Source organism: Plecotus auritus (genome assembly GCF_963455305.1).
Source record: "Plecotus auritus genome assembly, chromosome: 3".
NCBI classification, from domain to species: Eukaryota; Metazoa; Chordata; class Mammalia; order Chiroptera; family Vespertilionidae; genus Plecotus; species Plecotus auritus.
Genome location: NC_137772.1, coordinates 22,863,363 through 22,888,310, shown reverse-complemented (window position 1 = coordinate 22,888,310; position 24,948 = coordinate 22,863,363). Strand labels below are relative to the sequence as shown.

Here is a 24,948-nt window from a genome sequence, read left to right as displayed (position 1 = left end):
TTGTGAAGGATTGGTTCCAGAATCTGACATCAGGGACAACTTAGATTTGGAGCCAATGGTCCTGAACATAAAAAGAAAGAAAACTAATCATCGCAGATATAAGGTTGACCGTGTATGACAGATTCTCTCTGTGGTTTCTTTCCAACAAATTAGGCCAATAAAGGCCCATTCCCAAGCTCTTCCTATCCACAAGCCCCCCACTGCCTGAGATTTAAACCAGAAATAAGATTAAACCATTAACGAGAAATTTAAAAATTAAACCAGAATAAAAAATTTTAAATTAAATTTTAAAAGTAATTTAAAGAATTAAATATTAAAGTAAAAATTGAACTAGAAACAAGACATTAGAAGTGATATGCTTAATCCAAAACTTGGATTTAAAATCCTGAGTTTTTTTGTCTTCTCAGCAAAAAAAGTCTCATTATCTCAACCACTAGAAATGAGCAATGGATCCTTTATGCCAGCACCTTTCAATCAAGCTCCTCTCTATAACAATGAATTTCATAAACGTTTCTTGTCTGAGGCAACTCAGCTCTGCCTTGCAGTGTTTAATGAGAAAGGAGTGCCTGAGGAATTTACAAATCATTTTTTTTTTTTTAAAAAAAAACATCCTCACCCAAGGATATTTTTCCATTGATTTTTAGAGAGAGTGGAAGAGAGAGGGAAAGACAGAGAGAAATATCAATGTGAGAGAAACACATCCATTGGTTGCCTCCTGCACAGAGCCTGCAACCGAGGTATGTGCCCTTGACCAGAATAGAATCTGGACCCTTAGATCGGCAGGCCGACGCTCTATCCACTGAGCCAAACTGGCTAGGGCTACAAATCATCTTTTTTATTGTCCTTATTTACCCAGCACCCTCACCCAGTAATCAGAACTCCTTAAGTATGCACCTTACGCCTATGGATAATGTGGGGAGAGGGAGAATGGTAGCTTGCTCTAAGCACATTGCATGGAATAAGAGAAATTAGAACCCAGCCAGAGTCAGGCAGGAGGCAGTTGGTTGTTGTCAGCCAGAATTGGCCTTAAATAGACAGCCCTGAGGGGAGGAAATCCATCTACTTCAAACAAACCACCCTCCCTAATTGTCTAGCTCCATGGCATTATTTTATCTCAATGGATTACTGTGTATCTGCAACTTTCTTCCCCCCTGGCTCCCTTCTTTCCCATTTCCCCTGTTTTACAACAGAAACTGACTCCTAGCAGAGGGAGTCAGAGTGATGAAGGGGTGTCTTTGGTTTGGCATTCATTACAGGGCTCAAAACTAAATGCTGGGTGATAAATATCACCAGAGAGCACAGCCTGCCCCAGGAGAAATGATCTTTAATGGACTTGCTCTTAAAAGTATCTGCATGTGGCAGCACTAAATACCATGAAGTCTCAGTTACATATCACAGACCTGAAATGCATGAATATTAAAGAAGAAAACAGCAGTGGAGCAACTAAAAGTAGAGGAGGAAAACCACATCCATCAGCCTTACTCTCTTTCATAAGGCCAGCTCTAGGCAAAACTGTAACATAGGTAACACTTTTTTTCTAGAACATTCTTTTACCCTTTCTCTCTTCTTCCCATGCTCCTTAATCATTCCATTTCTATCATGTTCTACCAACAGAGAAAATAATTATTTGGAGAGCATGCAAATGACAGAGCCCCAGATATTTGCATTTTAACTGAAGGGAAAAGTTTAATCTACAAAATGATTCTCCAATAGTAGAATTTCAGGTAAGAATGGGAAAATGAATGCTAGGTGGGAACAGATGGAAGTTTTGGGAAATGAAACCTTCCTTAAATTATACCACATAAATGGTTTCCCTCATTCATACAAATTCTTTTCCACAGGGCTGACTGCTGTTCTAACTCTTTTTATTCTTTTCCCTTCCAAGAATGGGTGGTGGGCTGCTCAGAGACTGGAGATTATCAAGCCTTTTAAGTGTGGATGCTGTAAAAGTCCAATTACTACTCATGCTGTTGATAATACTCTCCATCACTCCAGCCAAGTAGAGGAATCTTAGAAACCATGCTTGTTGATGATGTATTCACAATACCCATTTAAATAGCTGTCACCTACAACATAGAGCGTGAAGTCATACCTCTGTGTGTTGTATGCATGCGTGTACTTACAAAAATGGACTTTGAGGACATACAGAATAAATAGAGGAGTCTAACTGAATTGCTGCAAGGAAGTTAGCAGCATAAAATGTAACATACGTGATTAAACGAACCTCCACAGTATCCAGAACACATCACTTGATTTACTAGTTCCATCTTGTGCACGTTGGCTTCTATGATTATATTGTTATGTCATCAGAATAATAAAAGTCATAAATCTTCATTTCAGAACTGATCACAAACCTAGGAGAAGAGGAGGTCGCCGTACCTGCTATATTGTCTAAACAAACCCATGGAGGGCTCTTGAGTCGTTTAATCATGGTGCTGTCATTTGGTTTGGGTAAGCATATTTTCCCTTCATTAGATTTAATATATAATCTCATTATAGAAATCTGACACTCTGCACCGACTCTCAACTCATAAATCAGCTTCTACTTCTATTCCTGAGGCCGAAGGAAGGAAGGAAAAAAAACAGCAACAAAGTGTGCAAAAAATGCATAGCACAACACGATTTTAGCCATTCAGAGGATGCTACTTGGCTGCTCTGCTTATTTTCATTGTTGATTTAGCCTAGTGCCACTGTCACATGGACCGTCATGCTGACTTCCAAAGATTCATGCGCAATCATACCTTTTAAAACTTTTACTCATGAATCTTTCTAAAAGGTCACTTCCTAACTTTCCCCCCATCTAATCACATCAGTTATTCTTTTTGTATAATATCATGCAACATCTGGGTACTCTGAGACCACCAACATATCTATTTTTATAGCACATTTTCAACATGTCCTGTACCTTGTCTGGTGTTAAATGGGATGGAAAAGAAAAGATGACATATGCCCTGACTTCAATACATTTTGGGGGAAAAAAGATCACAATTTAAATCCCAACTAAAGAGGTTTTTTTTTTTTTTTTTTTTAATGTTGGCATGTACATGCTTGACATATCTATAATGAATAGACATCCCTTATAAAATGCCTTTTGTGGACATAATACTTCTTATAAATTTTAAAAATTGTTCTAACACCAATATTTTCTTGAACAGACAAAATGAAGTTGTTCCTTCATTTTATATTTTGTCCCCTAAAACATCACTGGTCAATTGAAACCATATAATATGCTTCAGTTCCAAAGAGGAACAAAGTCAGCCTCAGAAGATGTGAATTCTATTAAGGATTAGAAAGATATTAAAATACTAGTATATGTTAACTCACATGTAATGTTAACATGCCTTCCTGTGTCATATGTATATAGTCATAATGTCTTTGATGGTAACAAGTTACAGAGCATTTCATCTCAAACTTATCTTAACTTTTTTACCTCTCCAAGCTAATTTATGTTTCAGTTATCAAGTTATAATAGTGTGCCTTACTGGTTCAGTAATTCTTTATAAATGAAATAAAATCCTCGGCTCTCTTGATTTCAAATTTGTAGATCTGCTAAAATTAAAGTACTATAAAAATAATCACAATATAAGACAAAATGATGGAAATGTCCGAGAATGATAATTTACAACTAGAACTTAGCCCTTCAAGTTTCTTGGATAAGGACAATAAACTTCCATACTGCCCCCTTTTGCGTATGGAGATTAGTATAAGTACATACTATATTTAAGAATCTAAGCTGGCCCAAATGCAAACAAACAAAATATTCCCAGCAATTTCAAACTTTCAGCCAGGTCTTTGTGTAAACTCAGAATGGGCATCAAAGAGCAACTAGTATAGTGTTGAATTTGGTTCCAGACTACTTTTTCTGAAAAATTATACTTGTTTTGGGTGGAGTGTGTGTATGTGTGTTTTATGTGTGTGTGTCTTTTTTCTGTGCCTGCCTGTTTGTTATATTATTAAAGAGATGCTAGAAGACAGGAAGATTGAGAAGGCATATGTGCCCTTTACTCTTTCATGGAGATTGACAAGCTATAACACCAAATTCTACTCTGAACTGTGCCGCTAAAGCTTCCCTGTGTGCAGTCAAGAGTGAATAATTCAGACTTTGGGGAATGTTCTATTATTGGCAGGTATGTTCCTGGGATTGCAAAAGTAAGGGCAGGGAGCTAAATTCTGGACTACATCCAAACCCTACACTAGTGGAGCTTTGGGGTGGAGCTCCCCAAAGAGGGTTAAGATTTGCATTGTGTAAGTTCAAAGGTGACTTTCTCTATGGTCTGACTTGAGAATAAGGAGGAAGGAGAACAAGGAAAGGTCGGAAATGGGATACTTTCAGAGGGAGAACCCTATGAAATATTTAACTCATAGCTTTTTTCTTTAATGATGAGAAAAAAATATATTTAATTTACTGCCGTTTTTTGCTTTCTATACTAGAATCACCTTTCATTAACCTTCAACTTCTCAGTAAGACTTAATATACCTTATAGCATTTTCTGGTTATACTGGGAGGAATGAAGGTTTGAGACAATGAAGTGTGTCCTAGCACACATCCTTTGCATTGAAGCTGACTACAGTACAGTGCAGCAGTTTCAAGAGGCCAGGAGCAAAGCAAGCAGTGTTTTTAGCTGGAGAAGGGAATGGTGGGCAGGTGCTCGTGACTCCTCCATGTCAGCTGGCAGGAAGACGGTTCAGGAGTGGGTGTGAGACACATTCTGTCTCTACCAAATAAAGAAGAAGAAGGTAACTTGAGAGGAAGTTTGATGGTAGGACTACATAAGTATAACTTGAAAACTATAACATGTTCTTTCTACTGAACATAGAAAAGGTTAGTATCAAGAGTGCCCAAGTTGAATGTTATTCCCATGCAAAGTCAGATAGCATTTTATATAAATACTAGTGGCCCAGAGCACAAAATTCGTGCACGGAGGGGGGAGGGTCCCTCAGCCCAGCCTGCACCCTCTCCATTCAGGGACCCCTTGAGGGATGTCCAACTGCCTGTGGGATCAGGCCTGAATCAGCAATCGGACATCCCTTTCACAATCTGGGACTGCTGGCTCCTAACCGCTCACCTGCCTGCCTGCCTGATCGCCCCTAACTTCTCTGCCTGCCTGATCACCCCCAACTTCCCTCCCCTGCTGTCCTGATCTCGTCCCCAATGGCCCTCCCCTGCCAGCCTGATCTTGCCCTCAAATGCCCTCCCCTACGGGCCTGATCTCGCCCCCAACTGCTCTCCCCTGCCAGCTTGATCTTGCCCCCAACTGCCCTCCTCTGTCGGCCAATTTGGTTTTGATTGGTCGGTTTCTATGCCAGTCAGTGTCAAAAGCTCCACCTCGTAGGCAGCCATTGGCTTCTCACAGTTCACCCAGATTTGGTTTTGATTGGTTGGTTTCTATGCCAGTCAACATCTCCGGGCCTATCTCCGGGCCTGATCAGAGAGGCGGGGCTGATTAGCAGCCCCCGTGGAGGCCTGGAGAGAAACAGAGGCGCAGCTGCTGGCAGAGCCTGGAGAGAAAGAGAGAGGCAACGGCTGATCAACAGCTGCCACAGAGGCTGCAGATCAGACCCTGCCTCTCTCTCTGGGCCTCTCTCTGGGCCTAATTCGCAGCCCCCTTGGAATTCAGTGCTGGGTCATCACGCCCACACTGGTGGCAGTCAGTGTTGGGTCGCCACGACAACCCAGCACTGACTGCAGAACTGACTTTCAGTGTTTGGTGGAGCCTTCAGTTGGTCGTTAGGGACCCTGGGTTTTTACTTATTAGGACTAGAGGCCCAATGCACAAAATTCGTGTAAGGGGCTCAGCTCTCGCAGCAGCCCTGGTGGCCGCCTTGGCCCTCTCAGCAGCCCCAGCTGCCTTGCAGCCCCACTCACTGGTCATTCCAGAAGGTCATTCTAGAAGGTTGTCTCAGAAGGTCATTCTGCCGTCTGGTTGGATTAGCATATTAGCTCTTTATTATATAGGACTAGAGGCCCAGTGCACGAATTCATGCACTGGTGGGGTCCCTAGACCTAGCCTTTGGGATCAGGCCAAAACCGGCTCTCCGACATCCCCCAAGGGGTCCCGGATTGCGAGAGGGTGCAAGCCAGGCTGAAGGGCTCCACTGGTGCATGATTGGGGCTAGGGAGGAACCACAGAAGGGCTCCAGGGCGTGTTCAGCCCATCTCGCTCAGTCCCAATCTGCCATGCCCCAGCAGCAAGCTAACCTACTGGTCAGAGTGTCTTCCCCCTGGTGGTCAGTGCATGTCATAGAAAGTGGTTGAGCGGCCTTAGCATATCATTAGCATATTATGCTTTGATTGGTTGAACGGATGACAGAATGACTAGGCACTTAGCATATTAGGCTTTTATTAGATAGGAGGATATGACTCACATTGGACCTAGTTTTACACTATTCACATTTAGAATATAAAGCTTCATCTAGCAAAATTGGTGAAATCTAGATAAAAGCCTATACCTTGTAACTTTTTACCCATTTTCTCCTCTTGTATAAACCATGCTATTTGGATAGACTGCCCTCCTCATAATAAGTTACTTGTCTTTATCAAACTATTTTACCTTCGTCCTCAAAATTTCTAAAGCAATTACTTTGTGTATGCCAACCATTACTTAGCTACTTCTGTATTTTAAATTACTTTTTCATATTCTATCTCAACTAAATTGAAATTTTCTTTCTTTTTTTTAAAAACTCCTTAAGGCATGAAATACATCTCAGGGGACAAATAGTTATTTTTAAGATGTGACTATTTGCTTCTTTTTACGAATAAGTGCAAAAAAGATCTATGTCATTCTAATAGAGCTGCTGAAGTATAAAAGGAGTTAGATGGTAACAAAGTCCATTATTTTTATGCATGACTCCTTAGATACCAATTAAATACCCTAGAGAATTGGGCACTCACCTCATATCACCATTTGAGAAGACAATGTGTATGAATACTTGTTACAATACCAGGAGACATTCATTTCAATAAGAGATGGTGATATTTTTGGCTAATATCCATGTGATAGCTGGTTAAACCCAGTTGAATATGTAAAAATTGTGGAGAGAATGATAGCTTGACCATTTTTAGGATCCATGTAAAACAATTGGTAAATCAATGAACTCTCAAAAATTACTCTATGAAGCAGGCTGAAAGAAACTTTTGTAATATTATTACTGTTTATCTTATTAGGAAAAACTGAAGAGTTGAGTTTCATGACCAAGCATATTAAACATGACCACTTATTTCTGTTCAGTGTCCTAGTACAGTCAGTTTAATCAATCTTCTACCTGAAGAGATCTTGTATGTCACCTTCACCACCTTCAAGTCATAGGATTTCAGAGATGAAAGAGACTTAAAGTCCATCTAGCTCGAGTCCCCAGTTTTTGATTTGAGGAAAGTGGGGACAGAGGAGTGACGCAAGTAACATGACATTATACAACTAATCTGTAATTTTTGGCCTGGTATATTCACTGTAGTTTGCTAGCTACTCACACCAGAGAAATATATACCAGGCTCTATACTACACCCTTCTCCCCCCAACCAAATAAAATGCGTAGAATACTGGTTCTATAAATGTGACAGAGCACATGTGTAGAGAAATCCTTACTAGTACAGAACAACTAAAAAATAATACATAACATAAAAAAAGAAACCTCTTTGAAAACATAGCTAAGCTGTGATAAAATAAGATTAATAATTAGAGGCCAAACATCATAAGGAGTTTCCTATGTGAACCAAGGAACAAGCACTTCCCTCCATATTTCCTCCAATCCCCAAGGTATTCAGTCACACACACACACACAGGGCAGGGACAAAGCTTGGCATTCCAGTAAAATAGGAGGTCATCAGAGACACCTCTACAAAGCAGTACCAATAGAGGCAACAAATGACAGAAGATGCACCAGGGAAAAACACAGTCTATAGAAAACACCCTTTCTTAGAGTTGATAGTAAGTGGAACAGAGCAAAATAATAATAATAATAATAATAAATAAATAATAAAGTCTCTCTTGATAGTTCCTTATAGTCCATTTTCCAAAGAGGCCAGGATTTATATAATAAAAATGTCAGGGAAAAACTTAAGCATCAAATGAATAGTAGTCCAAGTCTAACTAGTAGAACCAAGTTACAAATACTCTTTAGAGAAAGACATTCTAAGCATAGGCCACAAAGAATCCCTATAGATAAATTTCAATAAACATGAGCTCTTTGTAGAAAAATATCTCTTCAGTACATAAGGAAATAAGTCATGAATGAATCAGTAGAAGTCTCAGATTTGTAAGACTGATGATATGTAATTAACAAGTACAGGATATAAGAGTCTTGATATATTCGAATAAAAACATATTAAAGTATAACATGAAAATGAGTCTATTAGAATTGATCAGAAAATACTAAAATAAAATTCAAATGTAAAACTCAAATGAATAAAATTCAAAATATAAAATTTGACATAGTTGAAGAGAAACTTTATAAGCTGACACATACATATCAAGAAATTACACACAAAGTTGTAATGAGAGGGAAATAAAGGCATATATGGTCAAGTGGTTAAGAGGCATGGAAAAATTGAGTGAAATGGTCTAACATAGTTGGGTCCACATGTGGTCCATGGACTAATAGTATTGGCATTAGCATATTCTCAAGACATAAAGTAGACCTACCATGTAATAGGAATTTGTGCTATAAGATAATTAAACAAATCCATATGATATTTTTTGTCAGCTAAATTTGAGAAGCATTGGCCTAATATATCTCTAATCTAAGTTCTATTTGAGAACATATAAAATAGTGGAGTGGTAACATTGCAAAAGATAGTTGAACATTTAATTAAATTAACACACTACATCAATCCTCGGGCTTGAATTATTCAATGGCTCTCCAACAGGATAAATAAAAAGAAATCCTCACAATGAAAATGAAGAACACCAAAGAAAACAAGAAGATCTTAAAAAAATTCAGAGAAAATTTTCAATTTAGAGTTATAGGTTGCAAAAATACAGTCCAGCCGAGAGGGAGACCAGTCCAGAGAAAAGCAGATGAGAAGGCTAGAGGAAAGATTTCTTCAAGATAATATTCACTAAACACTCAATATCTAATGTCCTTGAATGTATAAACAGAATATTTTCACACCTGACAGAAAATTTTAGGGGTTGAATGACTGATAACCACGTAGAAAAGTAAGAAAAAAAATCTAGTAATTATTTTCCAGTGAAAACAAAATTTTGCATAATGATAGGAATCATGCCACATCTTGCTGACTAGCTTTTATATAGTCATACTAATAGAAATATCAGATAATGATCTTAAAAAGTATAACTACATTGGGAAGACAGGGGAGGCTAGAAAGTGTGCATATATAGGGAGAATCAAGAGGAAAGAGAACAGTAAATCCCCCTTTTCTATGAGTAATGTAGTAAGCACTGTCTCAATTTGACAAATCAAGGCACAGCAATTGAAACATAAGTGGAAATACCAAACAAAAAAATGTTAAAATGATTATAGGTAGTCAGTTCTGAGGAGCAATGAATGCATTTTTAAAAAATTAGCAAACTTCCTTAAACTAGTTGACTAAATACAAATATGCTTAATTTTTATACAATACCATTTTATCTACATCCCTGCTCACTGGCAAAACATTGAAAGTTTGAAAATATAGAGTGTTGCTGAGTATGTGGAGCCATAAGGATCGGTTATGGCTGGCGAGAGTTTACTTTTACATGTAATTTGTCATTGAATGGCAGAGTTGGATGTGCACAGATTCTCTTATCCAGCAATTCTTATGAATGCACCCAAGAGAAACTCCTGCACATCTGCACAGGAAACATGTCAAGAGCGGAAATGACAGTGTTGTTTGCATATATCTAAGACCTGGATACAATCCAAAGGTTCTTAAGTAGGAGAATGACTACATAAAATGTGACATATAATGAAACAGTATACAGCAGGGAGCCTAAATGAACTAGAATTACACACATCAACTTGCATGAGTCTCAGTCATAAAAAAAGGTATGAACTAAGACCTGGAATAGTACAATTTCACTACATGAAATTCAAATCCAGACATAACTAAATGGTATTGTTCAGGGATATATTTTATATGATACAACAGAAAATTAAAGAAATGATTAGCCAAATTTCAAAATAAAAGTGATCTTTAGTGGGAAGAGAAAGTAGCTGTATGGCAGGATGGGGAGAGGGGGTGTCACCCAGCTGTCTTTTATTTTGTAAACTGTTTAGTGAGTTTTTTTCTCATTTAAATGAAAGCTATAACTTATATGCCCTCGTTTATTTTTAAAGTATTTTTATTGACTTTTAGAGAGGAAGAGGGAGAAGCATAGATGTGAGAGAGAAACACCCACAGCTGCCTCCTGCACACTCCCTTCTGGGGACTGAGGCTGCAATGAGCATGTGTCCTGACTGGGAATAGAACCAGCAACCTTTTGGTGCATGGGATGACACTCAGCCCACTGAGCCATATCAGCCAGGGATGTCCTCTTTTATGTTTCTCATGAAATTAAAGCAAACCTACCCGATTCATCCACATATCAAGTATCTGATTTCTCAAATAGTCTGATCTCAGCCTCTCCAAACCTAGCTTCTAGCTCTGTTCTCAATATTTTTCACTTTCTCTCCATTTCCCACTTCCATCATTCCCTTCATTTGTGCACCTTGGATGGTGACTCTTAGCTTCTAAGCTTGGGTCCCTCAGCAATGCTTTTCTTCTTCTTTTACTCCCTGCATTTACACACAACCTTCCTGTTCTGTACTGGCCCCTGGGAACTTCTATTCACATATACTGTTTCCAAGGAAAATCCCACCTGGATTGACCCAGATTATACATAGATACCAGAAAAATAAAGGTTGTGTGTCTTTACTCCCCACCTAGAGTGTCCTTTAAGCCACATTGACTCTGCTGTGTTAAGCAATGCAATGAGCGAGACCACGTGAACATCTCACTATCCCTGATAGATAAGAAAAGTTCTATGAGCAGAGTTTGCCATTTGCTCACAGAGCCAAACACCACTCAGCAAGGCCACTGAGACTAGAAGAACTTGAAGGAATTTAAAGAAATAGATCAAACAAACAAATGAGCCAATTTCTTGACAAGGTATCTATCTCATTCGCAAAGAAAGCATCATGATTTGCAAAGATGCTTTTGATTTTTAGCATTGCACATTTTAATTCCCTGGCTCCTTTGCTATAATTACTGTCCCAGTATTGCATCAAAAAATTAGTAGCCCTAGCCAGTTTGGCTCAGTGGATAAGGTATCAGCCCACAGGTGGACTGAAGGGCCCTGGGTTTGATTTTAATCAAGGGCACGTACTTTGGTTGCTGGCTCAATCCCCCACCATGGTTGGGATGGGTGTGGGAGTCAACAAATCGATGTGTCTCTCTCACATCTCTCTCTCTCTCTCTCTCCCCCCTCACTCCCTCCCTGCCCCTGCCACTCTCTCTAAAAATCAATGGAAAAATATCCTCGGTTGAGAATTTAAAAAATGATAAGAGAATACAACTTTTTAAATATATTAGGAAAATAAATTAGTAATCTTTTTCCACTTTGTACTCCAGGGTAGTGATCATTAAAAAAGAATGAAAATACTCCTGCTCTCAAAAACCTACCATAGAAAACTGCTTTATCAGGGTTAATAAAGGCTCCAGACACTGATAGTAAGATAAATATTACTTCAAAGAGGAAGCAGTAATAATAGGAGGAGGTAGGGGACCACAAGCCTCCCCCAAAGCCAGTAACAGAGCAGAAACCAAAGCCTCAGTCATCAGCCACTCTCCATCCTACATTCCTGGTGCTACAGAGTTGTTAGGTATGGGTTAAGTGGTTGCTTTTCTTACTCAGTCTTCATAGTTTGGGTTGACAGTTTGCAACTTCCTTCTATTATTTTGAGAAATTTCCTCCATTCCAGAAATATCTTCCCACGAGGATTCTAAAACTCTGATGTACAAATGTGATTATGTAAATGTGACAAGATTCGTTTTTTTCCCTAAGAACAAAATCTCAAAGACAAACCAAATCTTAGCATGTGACAAAAATGCAATATCATCTCCTTGTGATATTTTCTTGTTCTTGACATTGTACTGCCTCACTAGACCATATACAGTTGCTTGTACTTTTTATAAATGCCAAAATCAGTTAAGTATTTTAGATTATAATCTCTTGCCTACAGAGGCAAGATTTACCTTGTCCAACAGACTTCCTTGGCATAACATCATGCTGGAGTATAATGAACTCCATTTGTCAATGACATAACTTTACATTATTAGATCCTGAGTTGAATATTGCTAAGAGTTATCACTTTACCACTTGCTCTCTGCAGCGTCTGTCACTACTGACTTTAGAAGGAGCTGGGGATTCTTAATTTCTTTAAGGGTTCAGTCCCCTGAGGATACTGTGGGAGCAGATACCAATGTCCCATTCGTTAATGATGTTAACAATCATAAGATGAATGTTGTTTCAGGGTAGAGCGTTCCAATTCTAGATTTAGGCCACATCATTACATAATAATTTTGTATTTTAAAGATGAGATCAAATCACTAAAGGAACAACAACACATCCTATAAAGAAATCTTTGGGATTTCTTTTCTGGCTTAATTGGAATACCCACTCATTCTTCCCTTCCTGCAGATGCTGTACAATGATCCACTGTTGGCAGAAGGGACTCCACATAGTTCAGGTGGAGCAGTTGACTTCAATTATTTTCTAGTAAGAAATAAATGACCTGGCTACCGCTGAAACTCTGGATGCCTTTACTGTAATGCGTGGGAATGAGAAGAGCACATGGTCTCAGTTGCCTTCGAGTACAACTTTATCTTGCTAACTGGGAAGTAAAGATGTGGAGGAACACAAAGCCCTGCTTTTTATAATGGCCATGATGCATATTTGTAAAATCTAGATTAATAGATGAAAGAAGTCCAAAGCCATTGTTTATACTTCTTTCTAGTTTGTCTTTATTTATAATTAACCAGACGGTGCCTGCACATTGCCAATACATAAACCATGCAAAAGGACAGCTGTAGATAAGATTGCGGTGATTGTATTTTTGTATGATCTACTAATAAACCATTTGTCTATGCGATACTCATTTCAAAGATTAGGATCTGGACAATAATCATAGAAAACGAATGCGATAAACCAGTGAACTTTTCCTTGCATATCTCCCATTCCATAGCATGAAGATTAAACATTAAAAAGACTAAATACAATGTAGGAAAAAAAGTGATACTTGTATAATGTTGGAGTTTCCTAATAACACATAATTGAATATATACAATCACACAAAGCACTTTGTTACATACACATGCACATACACATGCACACTATAAGGAGCTCAAAACCAGGATTTTTAATGATAAGGAAGCACCCTGATAAATGTGCCATAGTCTGAAAAAATAAATTATTTTCCCCTGCTGGCTTGTGTGGCCTTTATTTCTATTACAGCAGCAACTTGAATATTTTTTGCACTGTGTATAAAAGCAATAGAGTTTACATACGATTATGCTTAGAATTATAGCTAGCCAAGAAGGTGCAGATATAAGATAATTTCTCTTGATGAACAGTTGCTTTCAAAAAATATATATTTTTTGTTTGTTTTAAAATGCAGGTGAAGTCAGACAGAAACATCATTAAGATCTGCTAATGAATCATCCTGTTTGCACTGGGAATACGTGTTTGAACTCAATGCTATATCTGTGTTTGAAGAAATACAATTACTGGTTAACAAATGTGTTACATTTAGGTGGTATGGCTGGATGAATACTAACTACAAGCTAGCGTTGGGTCTGTTATGCTAGAAAAATACAGTACATCAATGGCAACATTCCATTTTCACCTAAGCAACTACACATTTATATTGTTATGTTAAGTATATTTATCATGTCAAAGTTAGTGTTTTTAAAATTAATATTGCTCTTTTTCACTGACATTTATTGAAAAAACAACAAATAATTATCATCAATGATCTCATCATTCAGCAGTAACCGCTATTACAATTTTGGTGTCTATGCTTTCTTTTATTATAATACAAAAAGTCATTTATATGTATACAATGTACCCATATTGGGAGCAGAGGGAGAGATATAAGTAGATATAGAAGTATTAGTCTTTAAGTCCTACAATACTGTATTTAATCCCTACCCTCCCAGTGCATAACTGACAAATATCAATCATGACACAGGTGTTTATGGTTTTACAATCATGGGTTCAAGCAGTGTGGTCGCAATAATATCCAAACTAAAGATGACATCAGGGCAAAGAGAGAGAGATATGTGTGCTGGTTTTAATTCCACAGTTGTTCTTTTTTTTTAATTTAATAACAAATTTTAATTTATTTGAGAGGGAGGAAAAGAGGGAAAGCGACAGAGAGAAACATTGATGTGAGAGAAACATCAGTCAGTTGGCTCCTTGGCACCCCGCCCTGGGATCGAACCCACAACCTGGATATGTGCCCTGACTTGGAATTGAACCCACAACCTTTTTGGTATACAGGATGATGCTCAAGCAATTGAGCCACACCAGCAAAGGCTCTACAGTCATTATTGATTCACATTGCTTCTGACATCCTACCACTTTTGTAAAGAAAGTTTTAACCATGTAGGAAAAAAGTATAGTGTAGTTCTCTTTGATTTTTCTATGTGTAAATGGGTACCTCTTATTTCTCACCTTCACTTATTCCCTAATTATCTGCACGTTTAAAAAGCAGAGAATAAATTCTATCTGCCTTTTCTAAATCTAGCATAACACCTCCTCAGAAAGTGTTAAATTTGCTAAATTGTAAACCAATGCTTTGCATTATTTAAAACTTTATTTAATACTATGTACTCTAGTCCTTCCCCCCCCCCCCCCAGATGTTCTCAAGTCACTTACAGTAGTATTCCACACATGGGTCAATAGTCTCTGCTGAACTCAATAGAGGGATGATACTGCTGAGTTGGTTGGAAATCCTTAGTCTCTTGAGTCAGGGAGATAGCTATCTCCTAAAACCCAAATCCCCCAAAGTAAAATGCTTTTAGGGCAGCGGTGGGCAAACTCATTAGTCAACAGAGCGGCAAACCGCGGTTTGCCGACCACTGTTTTAGGGAATTAAAGTCCCAAAAGAACACAGATGTTATTCATATCTAGACCAGTGGGCTACAGACAAAAGGGGTTGGGTCTAAGTCTTACTCTTTGATTTAAATGTCTTTTCTGTCTTGCCCTTGACCAGCAAGACTCTAGGAAGACAGAAAAGAGAACAAAAATCTCTATACAATAATGTGATTCTTTTGCCTTGTCATTATGGATTTTCAAGAGAACACCCATATCTACTTGAATGTTTCCTGATTTAAAGACCCTCAGATAATGCTACTGCAAGGAAGTGAGGCTGCATGTGTTCCACCCTGGGAAAACACCTCCCTGACATTACATATGCTGAAAAGAAGAGTGGAAGCACCAGAAACAAGAGAATTCACTGCCTAACCAGCTTGGCTCAGTGGCTGAGCATCAGCCTATGAACCAGTCGGTCACAGTTCGATTCCCCGTCAGAGCACATGCCCAGATTTCGTGCTTGATTCCCAATGTGGGGTGTGCAGGAGGCAGCTGATCAGTGATTCTCTCTTATCATTGATGTTTCTGTCTTTCTATTTCTCTCTGAAATCAATGTATATACATATTTCTTAAAGAGAGAATTCACTTAAAGGTGTATGGGTTTTTTCGATGGAGAAATGTTGCAAAGTGGATTCAAGGAATCTTCTAGTTTGCTTGCCTTTCTTTCTCCAGTTTCTTTCATTGTTCTGCTAAAGGATCACCTGGAGGCTAAAACTGCAAACCAGACAGTAGGCATGCATCTTCCCAGCAGAACACAATGCGGGCCCAATAGATTAAAAAATTGATTAATTAGAGAGACCAGGCTGCTGCTTCAGCTTCCTCAGAAACAATACATTAAGCCCAAATAAGGGGTCTGTCAACCTTCCAGAGGAAAATCCTCTATGTAGCTAGCTCAGGTAAACTTGTCCAAGAGTTTCAAGATGCTGAGACATTTATATTAAGACAACAAAATCAGACTTGTGCAGAAAGAAGGGGTGAGGAAGTGGGTAGTCTACAGTGTATATATTTGAACTCTCAAAATACTAGACGTGGGAGACATTAAACCCAGCTAGGGGGCATTTCAACAGCCCTGTCCAAAAGTCACTCTGATTGCTCAGATTCTTAGATTGCTCAAAACAGAATGGTGGGATAGATAGACAAAGACCTTTAGAGTCCCTAGATATTATATTTATTTCAGCTATCATATATATTTATATCCCAGATATATCTGGGACTGAAGAGAATTATTTCCAGAATTTCACTAGTTACTGCTAAGTCTCACTGATCTCTGTCTACCTCAATGGAAATTCTAATCATCAGACATCTGACTCTTAATGATTTCACCTCAGATTACGTATGTTGAAAAGAGTGCAAGTATGAGAAACAAGTGAGAATTCACTTAAAAATTTGTTTTTCATGGAGTAATGCTGCAAGTGGGCTGAATGAATCTTATAGTTTGCATGCATTTCTGCTAGCAAGGCACAAATACGATTATTCATAACTCCTCAAGATGATCAGTGAAAATCTTACACATGAAAGGAGAATATGTAATATATCCTTGAAGCAGAATCTGAGATGCTTTTATCAGTGAGGACAGAAACAGGCTCGAAACAGGCAGACAACCTGGGTGAGGGTAATAGCAGGAGCATTCTTAGCGCTCAGTTATTTTCAGCTGATATAATTAACCCAGAGATCTTTAAAAATGGTCACAATGGTGCTAAGTTGTAGACCCCAGAACAGAGTGTGATCATAAACTTTACACTCTGAGGTCTACAATCAACTTTAATTTTCAAGGTCTTATATCAAGGGGGGGTGGGAAGAAGAGGGAGCATAAATCAACACAGCTACACTGAAGACACACTTCTTGGTTCCCTGTTGATGGATTACTGACATCATGGCGCTAATGAGAAATAAGGGTTTTCTTTAAATGTTCAAAGCATGGTCATGGACTGTTTGCAACAGGCCCAAGGGAAATCCCATCCCCTCTTTCTCTGTTAACTACTTGTATTTCAATCTTGTCTTCCTCTTCTTACTAAAAGGGTCAGATCAAAACCTCTGACTTTTATATAAGCCTCAGTTTTAACCCAGCAAAGGCTGAATTTTGACTATTTATTAGCAATTACAAATTCCATGACACTACAATTTCTGAATTTGTGGAGGAACAAATTTGAAATTTACATAGTGAAACTGTGGGCAGGAGTGAATCTTTAAACTGGTGAGAAGCATAGTTGATTGCCCAATACCTGAACAACCCTTATTGTTCTCCCCTTGTTTTCTGTAGGTATTATGACTACAATGATGGGCTGCATTTGAGGTTAGGGAATGATGATAGTCTTAGGTTATCTGCCTGATAAAGACTGGGGATTTGTTCTTTATCATATATCAATTTTGATCTACAGCTTAAATAAAATGATAAAACAACCTCTCTGGTTTTCATTCTCATATCCTTCCTAACCCATTAGCATTCTAAAACATTTTTAGACATTTAGAAGACACTAAATTATTTTATATCATGTAAGGACCAATATGCTTTATAAATCTCAATTTTAGAACTTTTAAAACAGAGATGGACTGAATGAAGAAAGAGATTTAAGACATTTAGACAGAATTAAGGCAGTGGTTCTCAACTGAGGGGTGATTTTGCCCCTCCCACCGCCCTCCCCAGGAGGCACTGGGTAATGTCTGAAGACATTTTCCGTTGTCATAACTGGAGGGAGGTACTAGTGGCATGTAGTGGAGAGAAGCCAGGGATGCTATCAAACATCCTACTCTGCACAGGGAAGCCTCCCAAGGCTGACTTATCTGGCCCCAAATATGTAAGTGCTGATGTTGAGAAACTCTAAATTGGGGATATTAAGAACTTTCACTCTCCTGTAGACAAGAATTAGCAGGATGACCAGAAGCTGTGTTCCTTTCCTTAAGGACAACTTCCTAGCAGGTTGCTAAGCCTGAGATATTTAACCATCCCAGTAGGTGTTAACACTGTTTAACAAAGTACCATACTTTACCAGATTTGGAATGGAGCAATGAGAAGAGGAAAACAATTCCTTGTTACTAGACATAGGAAACAAAGGCATTTTGAATTATGCAAAAAATGTATCTTCTATGAGTTTAAGTACACCATTAAAATGTCTCATAGATGCTCAATGCCTCATTAAAATTAAACCTGTACCTGCCAAAAAACAGAACTTCCCATTAATCTTTGGAGTATATACTAATTAAGGTCAACAAATGCTTTGAGATTAGCCAGGAACCCAGCTAGAAAAGCAATCTATTCATATTCCTCCTCTTCAGATTGATTTGATTTGGGGTTCAGATAAGCCCACTGGCCAGTGCCATTTGGTTTACCATGAAACATAGACACCCATTGGCTCAAGCCTGAGTGCAAACCCTAGAAGCACAACTACAGTTCATCCAGTGAAAGACTTGGGGAAAGAGAGAAGACAAAAACATTTCTAAAATATATATTTTTCTATATGATTCCTATTGCTTTTGGGATAAGAGACCTGTAAACACTCAAGAATATGACACATAATATACTACTAGTAAAATACAAAGAGGAAAGACACAGTAAAAGGAAAATCTCTTGATTCTAGGACCTGGGTTCTAACACTGCTTTCATTAACCCCCCAGGTCCTACAGATCACGTGCTTAATTTGCAGCTATAACATGAGGTGAGAGGCAGCAACACTCTTGTTAATTCTTATCTTATTAATGCAACGATACTGCATTAAGATCTGCATTATCAATAAGACAAGTAGTAACAAGTGTTGGAAAGGCTGTGGAGAAAAAGGAATTCACATTCGCTGCTGGAAATGTAAACTGGGACAGCCACTCTGGAAAACAGTATGAAAGCTCCTCAAACATTAAGAATAGAGTTACCATATGACCCAGTAAGCCCTCTTCTGAGTATCTACTGGAAAAATTTGAAAACACTCACAAAGATATATGCACCTCTATGTTCACTGCAGCATTAGTCACAGTGGCCAAGACATCTATCCTTTGATAGATGACTGGATAAGGAAGATGTGGTACATATATACAATGGAATACTACCCAGCCATAAGAAAAGGTGAAATACTGCTATTTATGACAACATGGATGGATCTTGAGAATATCATGGTGAGCAAAAAAAGTCAGAAAACATTAAAAGAACCATATGATTTCAAACTTATGTGGGATATAAAACTGAAAGCAACAACTGAACAAGAAAAACAAAAACTCATGGACACAGACAATGGTGTGGTGGTTACCAGATGGGAGGGGATAGGTGGGTGTAGTAAAGGGTAAAGAGGATCAAATATATGGTGATGAAAGAAGATTTAAATTTGGGTGGTGGGCACAGGGTGCAATATACAGATGATGCATCTTAATATTGTACACTTGAAATCTATATGATTTTATTACCAATTGTCACCGCCAATAAATTTAATTTTTTAAAAAATGGCAAAAGAAGAGATCTGTGTTTCTATAGATCAACAGGAGTAAAATCAACATTCACAGTAGAGGGTCAGAATCTCACTCAGAGGAGGTTATTCCTGAGGTCGGGAGCCAGGGGAAAGGTAAAAGTCTCAGATTAAAAAGGTGAACTAAGGGCAATGGGCTTTACAGAGATATTCCAGCGCCTTGCTCTTAGCTGCCTGTCTTGAGTGGTTGGAGGATTTTCAGGGTATTAAATTGTGAGATGGTGCTACCATATGCACCCAGGAAAGGACCTGGAAACATAAGGTCCCTGTGAAATTGTGCCAGCCCTTTATCTTTAGATTATAAAAATCTTGGACAGCACTTACAATTGGAATCTGTGAGACTAAACAATATACTGTTTTCAAAGTCTGTTTATTTAGAGGCCCGGCACTCCTATTTTCCCAAGCAATCTTGAAATAGTGGTATTTTTGCATTGACTGTGACTGGAGGCAAGAACTGGAGTCCCAGTTTCTCCTTTCCTTTCTTTCTATGAAATGATACAGAACATATTATGCTGACGATCATAAAACCTTAGAAGTTGTAGAATATGACTCAATTTCTAATGAAGGCTGGCATTACTTTTAAAATGAAGTCTGTATGTGTTCTCACTGAGGGAAAGAATATGCCTTGCACAGGCCACTGACTTAAACAGGCTTCAAGATTTGACCAGGCCCACCATCCCAGTGACCTCTGACTTCCCAAATGACATCCACTCTTTTTTTTCCCTGGTAGGCAGTAAGGTAAATTACTAGTATATAGCTAGGTAATCCTGCTAGCCTAAAACTGAAAAGAGAGTGAATGATAAGATCTTTTGGCATCAGTAAAATATAACTTAGTAGACTTTGCTTTCATATTAAATGAGGAGTTAAATGGGAATTTTGGGGGAAATTCTGCTCAGTAGTCATATCCTATATAATAAAAGGCTAATATGCAAATTGTCCCCTCGGGAGTTCGACTGCTCGCTATAACGTGCGCTGACCACCAGGGGATGGCATGAAACAAAGGAAGGACCCAGCTGGCAACTGGCAGCCGGGGGAAGGAAGGCCCCGGTCGGCAGCCAAAAGGCCCCGATGGGCCCTGATCACCTCCCAGGCCAAGGGACCCTACCCATGCACTAATTTTGTGCACCAGGCCTCTAGTATATAAATAATTATATATGATGAATGATGACTAATAGAAGTCTAAAAGTGTGAGCCACTTGTCTCTCTGAGAAACTTTGGAAAACTTTCTAAAGTCTAACCTATAATTTATGAATGTATATATTAAACAACTTACAGTTCTAGGCTTTGAGTGGGCCCAAATGTAATCCACTTTCAAGTCTCAAAAAGGCCATCTTATCAGTGATGAGAAACCAAAAGAAAAGACATGCCCTAGCAGTGGTTCTCAACCTTTCTAATGCCGCAACCCTTTAATACAGTTCCTCATGTTGTGGTGACCCCCAACCATAACATTATTTTCGCTGCTACTTCATAACTGTAATTTTGCTACTGTTATGAATCGTAATGTAAATATCTGTGTTTTCTGATGGTCTTAGACGACCCTGCTAGCGGTTCTTAACCTGTGGGTCACGACCCACAAGTTGAGAACCACTGCTGTAGAGCCTAAGGCCATTGGAAAACACAGATATTTGCATTACGATTCATTAACAGTCGCAAAATTACAGTTATGAAGTAGCAACAAAAATAATTTTATGGTTGGGGGTCACCACAACATGAGGAACTGTATTAAAGGGTTGCGGATTTGAAAGGTTGAGAACCACTGCCCTAGGGGGTTACATTTACAGTTCAGATGATTATTATAGAATGAGAGCAAAAGAGATAGAGGGTCAGAGAGTTAGATTTAAAGGACTACATAAAAGAGGAGAAAGAATGTCTAACAAATTAATTCCACAGAAAATATTCCTTTACTCATGGTGGAACTGGAGCAAATTTTAAAATTTGTAGTTTATTAAATAGGAACTGTTCAGTAGATCAGAATTCAAGAGACGTGACAGTTAAGATGACAAGTGTGAAAAGATTTCTGAGCTTCTAGGTACTTCAGATTTTGAAAGACACATTATTTGGAATCAGAGAAGAGTTTTTAGTTTGACCTTTGACTGAGTGGCCTTCAAGGTTATCTTTCTCCAGGCAAGTCTGTGATAAAGGGAGATACCTGAAATTACTAATACTAGGGCTCCTGTCATGACAGCTTGTCATCCTCTAAAGATCAAACTCTTTAATCAAACCTGAATTGAAGCTACTCAGTCCACAGAGCATCATACCAGGAAGGAAAAGGATAGGTCTGACATCGTGCTAATTTTGAGTTACAGTCTTTTGAGTACATGGAGTCTTGAAGGGCTGTGTTCTTTAACTCTACAATCCTGTGTGGAAAGATCATAATTTGATCAGAATATGAGTGATAGGCCAGGGAGTGAATAAATCCTCAATTTTGTGTAACTGAGGAACTTTGAGAACTGGAAAATATTTGACCTGTTTTGGGTTTAACATTGTTACACATAAAGTTGGAATTAAAATATAAGCAGAAATTGGGCTTTTATAATTGGTAGTAACTGCCATTTTCATTTTCTTTAAAAACATTAAAAAAATTCTGAAATTTTATAGAGACATTGTAAATATTTTTCAAAAGGATAAAATGAACCCTATACATAATTTTAAAGGTCAAATGATTTTATATGACTTTAGTGAAAGAGTAGTTTTTCTCCTTACTCTCCATACTTTTAAGTTTTATAATCTAGTATTTAGATCAATATTGTTAAAAATGTGATTTTACAGGTATTAACTAAATTTTAGATTTTAGTAATTATCTATTTCTCACTATTGAGGATGAGGATTTCATATTATATTATCCCTTAGCAGCAAATTACTTAATCACCCTCCCACCAAGAGGATACGTATATTATACATTTAATTAAATTAATATCCAGGTTTTATGGTACTGTGACTATGTTTGCATTTAAGGCACTTAGTGTGCTAAATTACTTTTCTTTCTTTACATCTTCCAGAGTTAATAATTCCATTAATTTTTGATGGGAGTGATTTTCCTTCCAAATCCAAAAAAAACAAAAAACAAAAAACCCACAAAAAACACAACAACACAAAAACTGTAGACCTCTCAGTCTGTATAAATTAGGTAATCTACAGTTGCACTTTCTTTTTTGAGATACTCTTTCTGGATCTCCCTTTCACTCAGTTCAGATGAGGGCTACTTGCCTCTAGGCCAGCTGCATAGGCCATTTGCTTAGTCAAGGTCTCGGGATCTCATTCACTATTGTTCTCAAAGTTCCATTTACTTCTCTCTTATGCTGGATCCAATGCGTGTTTGAAGAAGTTTTATTTCCCCTTACACATGAGGTTTACTTTGGGTACATATTTCAAAGTGAGAAGGGTCAATTTATCATGATACCTAAAGCACCTTTCCTGAATCTGACCCAAATGTTAGTTAGAAAAAGGAAGTAAACCAAAGTACATATAACTAGAAACCTTTGATTGCTTTTAGCATATCTGAACTATAGCAAGTTTCATTAAGAATATTCATGAATATTTTAGTTCTTTTCACCCACTCTCTTTTTTAAACTTTATTTATTTTTGTTAATCCTCACCTGAGGATATTTTTCCCCATTTCTCTCCCTTCCTTCCTTCCTTCCTTCCTTCCTTCCTTCCTTCCTTCCTTCCTTCCTTCCTTCCTTCCTTCCTTCCTTCCTAAAGAGAGTGGAAGGGTGGGAGGGAGAGGGAAAGAGAGAGAGAAACATTGATGTGAGAGAGCCATCCATCGGTTGCCTCCCACATGCACCCAGACCAGGGCTGGGGATTGAACCTACAATGCAGGTATGTGCCCTTGACCTGGAATCAAACCCAAGACCCTTTGGTGCGTGGGCCGATGCTCTAACCACTGAGAAACACCTGCCAGTACTCACCTACTCTTGATACTGTGACTGAGGTTAGTCTCAGGATACATTAGACTTTAACCCTTTTCTTATCAGAGGACAAACAACAAAACATGGGAAGAAAGATCATAGAGGATATAGTTCATTCCTGTAGTCCTTCATTTAGTCATATTGAATATAGGTGGGCAAAAGTAGGTTTACAGTTGTTCATATGGAAAATAATGCAATAATATATATATATATATATATATATATATATATATATATATATATATATATATATATATAGCCTAAGCCAGTGGTCAGCTAACTCATTAGTCAACAGAGCCAAATATCAACAGTACAACGCTTGAAATTTCTTTTGAGAGCCAAATTTTTTAAACTTAAACTTCTAACGCCACTTCTTCAAAATAGACTCGCCCAGGCCGGGGTATTTTGTGGAAGAGCCACACTCAAGGGGCCAAAGAGCTGCATGTGGCTCGCGAGCCGCAGTTTGCTGGCCACGGGCCTAAGCAATCATCACAACCAAATGGACAACTGAACAGGCTGTGTGGGGCAACTAGGCTGGCAGGGGGGTTAGTGAGGGGCAACCAAATGACTGAGCAGCAGGCCGCATGGGGCGACCAGGCCGGCAGGGGATTAGTGAGGGGCAACCAAACAACTGAACAGCGTGGGGTGACCAAGCCCACAGTGGGGGAAGTTGGGGGCAACCAGGCTGGCAGAGGGGGGAAGTGAGGGGTGACCATGCCGGTGTGTGTGTGTGGGGGGGGGTTGAGGGCAACCAGGCCGGCAGGGGGGGCGGTTAGGTGTGACCAGGCCATTGGGGGGGGGAGGAGCAGTTGGGAGTGACCAGGCCAACACGGGGGGCAGTTAGGTGCAATCAGGCAGGCATGCAGGTGAGCAGTTAGGAGCCAGTGGTCCCTGATTGTGAGAGGGATGTCCGACTGCTGGTTTAGGCCTGATGGCAGTCGGACATCCCCTGAGGGGTCCCGGATTGGAGAGGGTGCAGGCTGGGCTGAGGGGACCCCACCCCCTGTGCATGAATTTTGTGCACCGGGCCTCTAGTTAATAAATAATAACACAAGGATAAACTGTGTTTTGCATATTCACAATCATAAACCTACTTTGCCCCACCCTGTATCTGTTACTTGTCAGATATTACTGCAGGCATTGTATTCTCATTCTGAAAATTCCTTCTCTCCTATGAGAATACATATATTACACATTTTATTACACACATCTTCACACGCAGACATGATACCTGCTTTAGCTGAGTCCCATCATCATCTTTCTCAAAGCCTAGCATTTAAGCTGCTATGCCTTATGGTTTAATGGCTATGAGACAAGTGTCTGTTCTCAAAACAAAAAGATATGCAGGAGATGTAGAAAAAATACTTTCATTCTTATGGATCAAAAAGAAAATAATTGCTTTTTATAAAGATGGGGCAAAAAGGTGTGAAAAACCTTTATTGGTACACAATCAGTTCTTGGAATAAAAATAATGAAAAGATTCCATGCAAGGCTGTACCATTGGCTTTTTCATACTTTCTT

General features: G+C 38.7%; 1 protein-coding gene across 9 annotated transcripts in view; it reads right to left on the bottom strand.

Annotated features, from left to right (window-relative positions):
* Positions 1–24,948, bottom strand: part of UNC5D (unc-5 netrin receptor D) — a 629,157-nt gene that overhangs the window by 223,545 nt on the left and 380,664 nt on the right. The window lies entirely within an intron of this gene.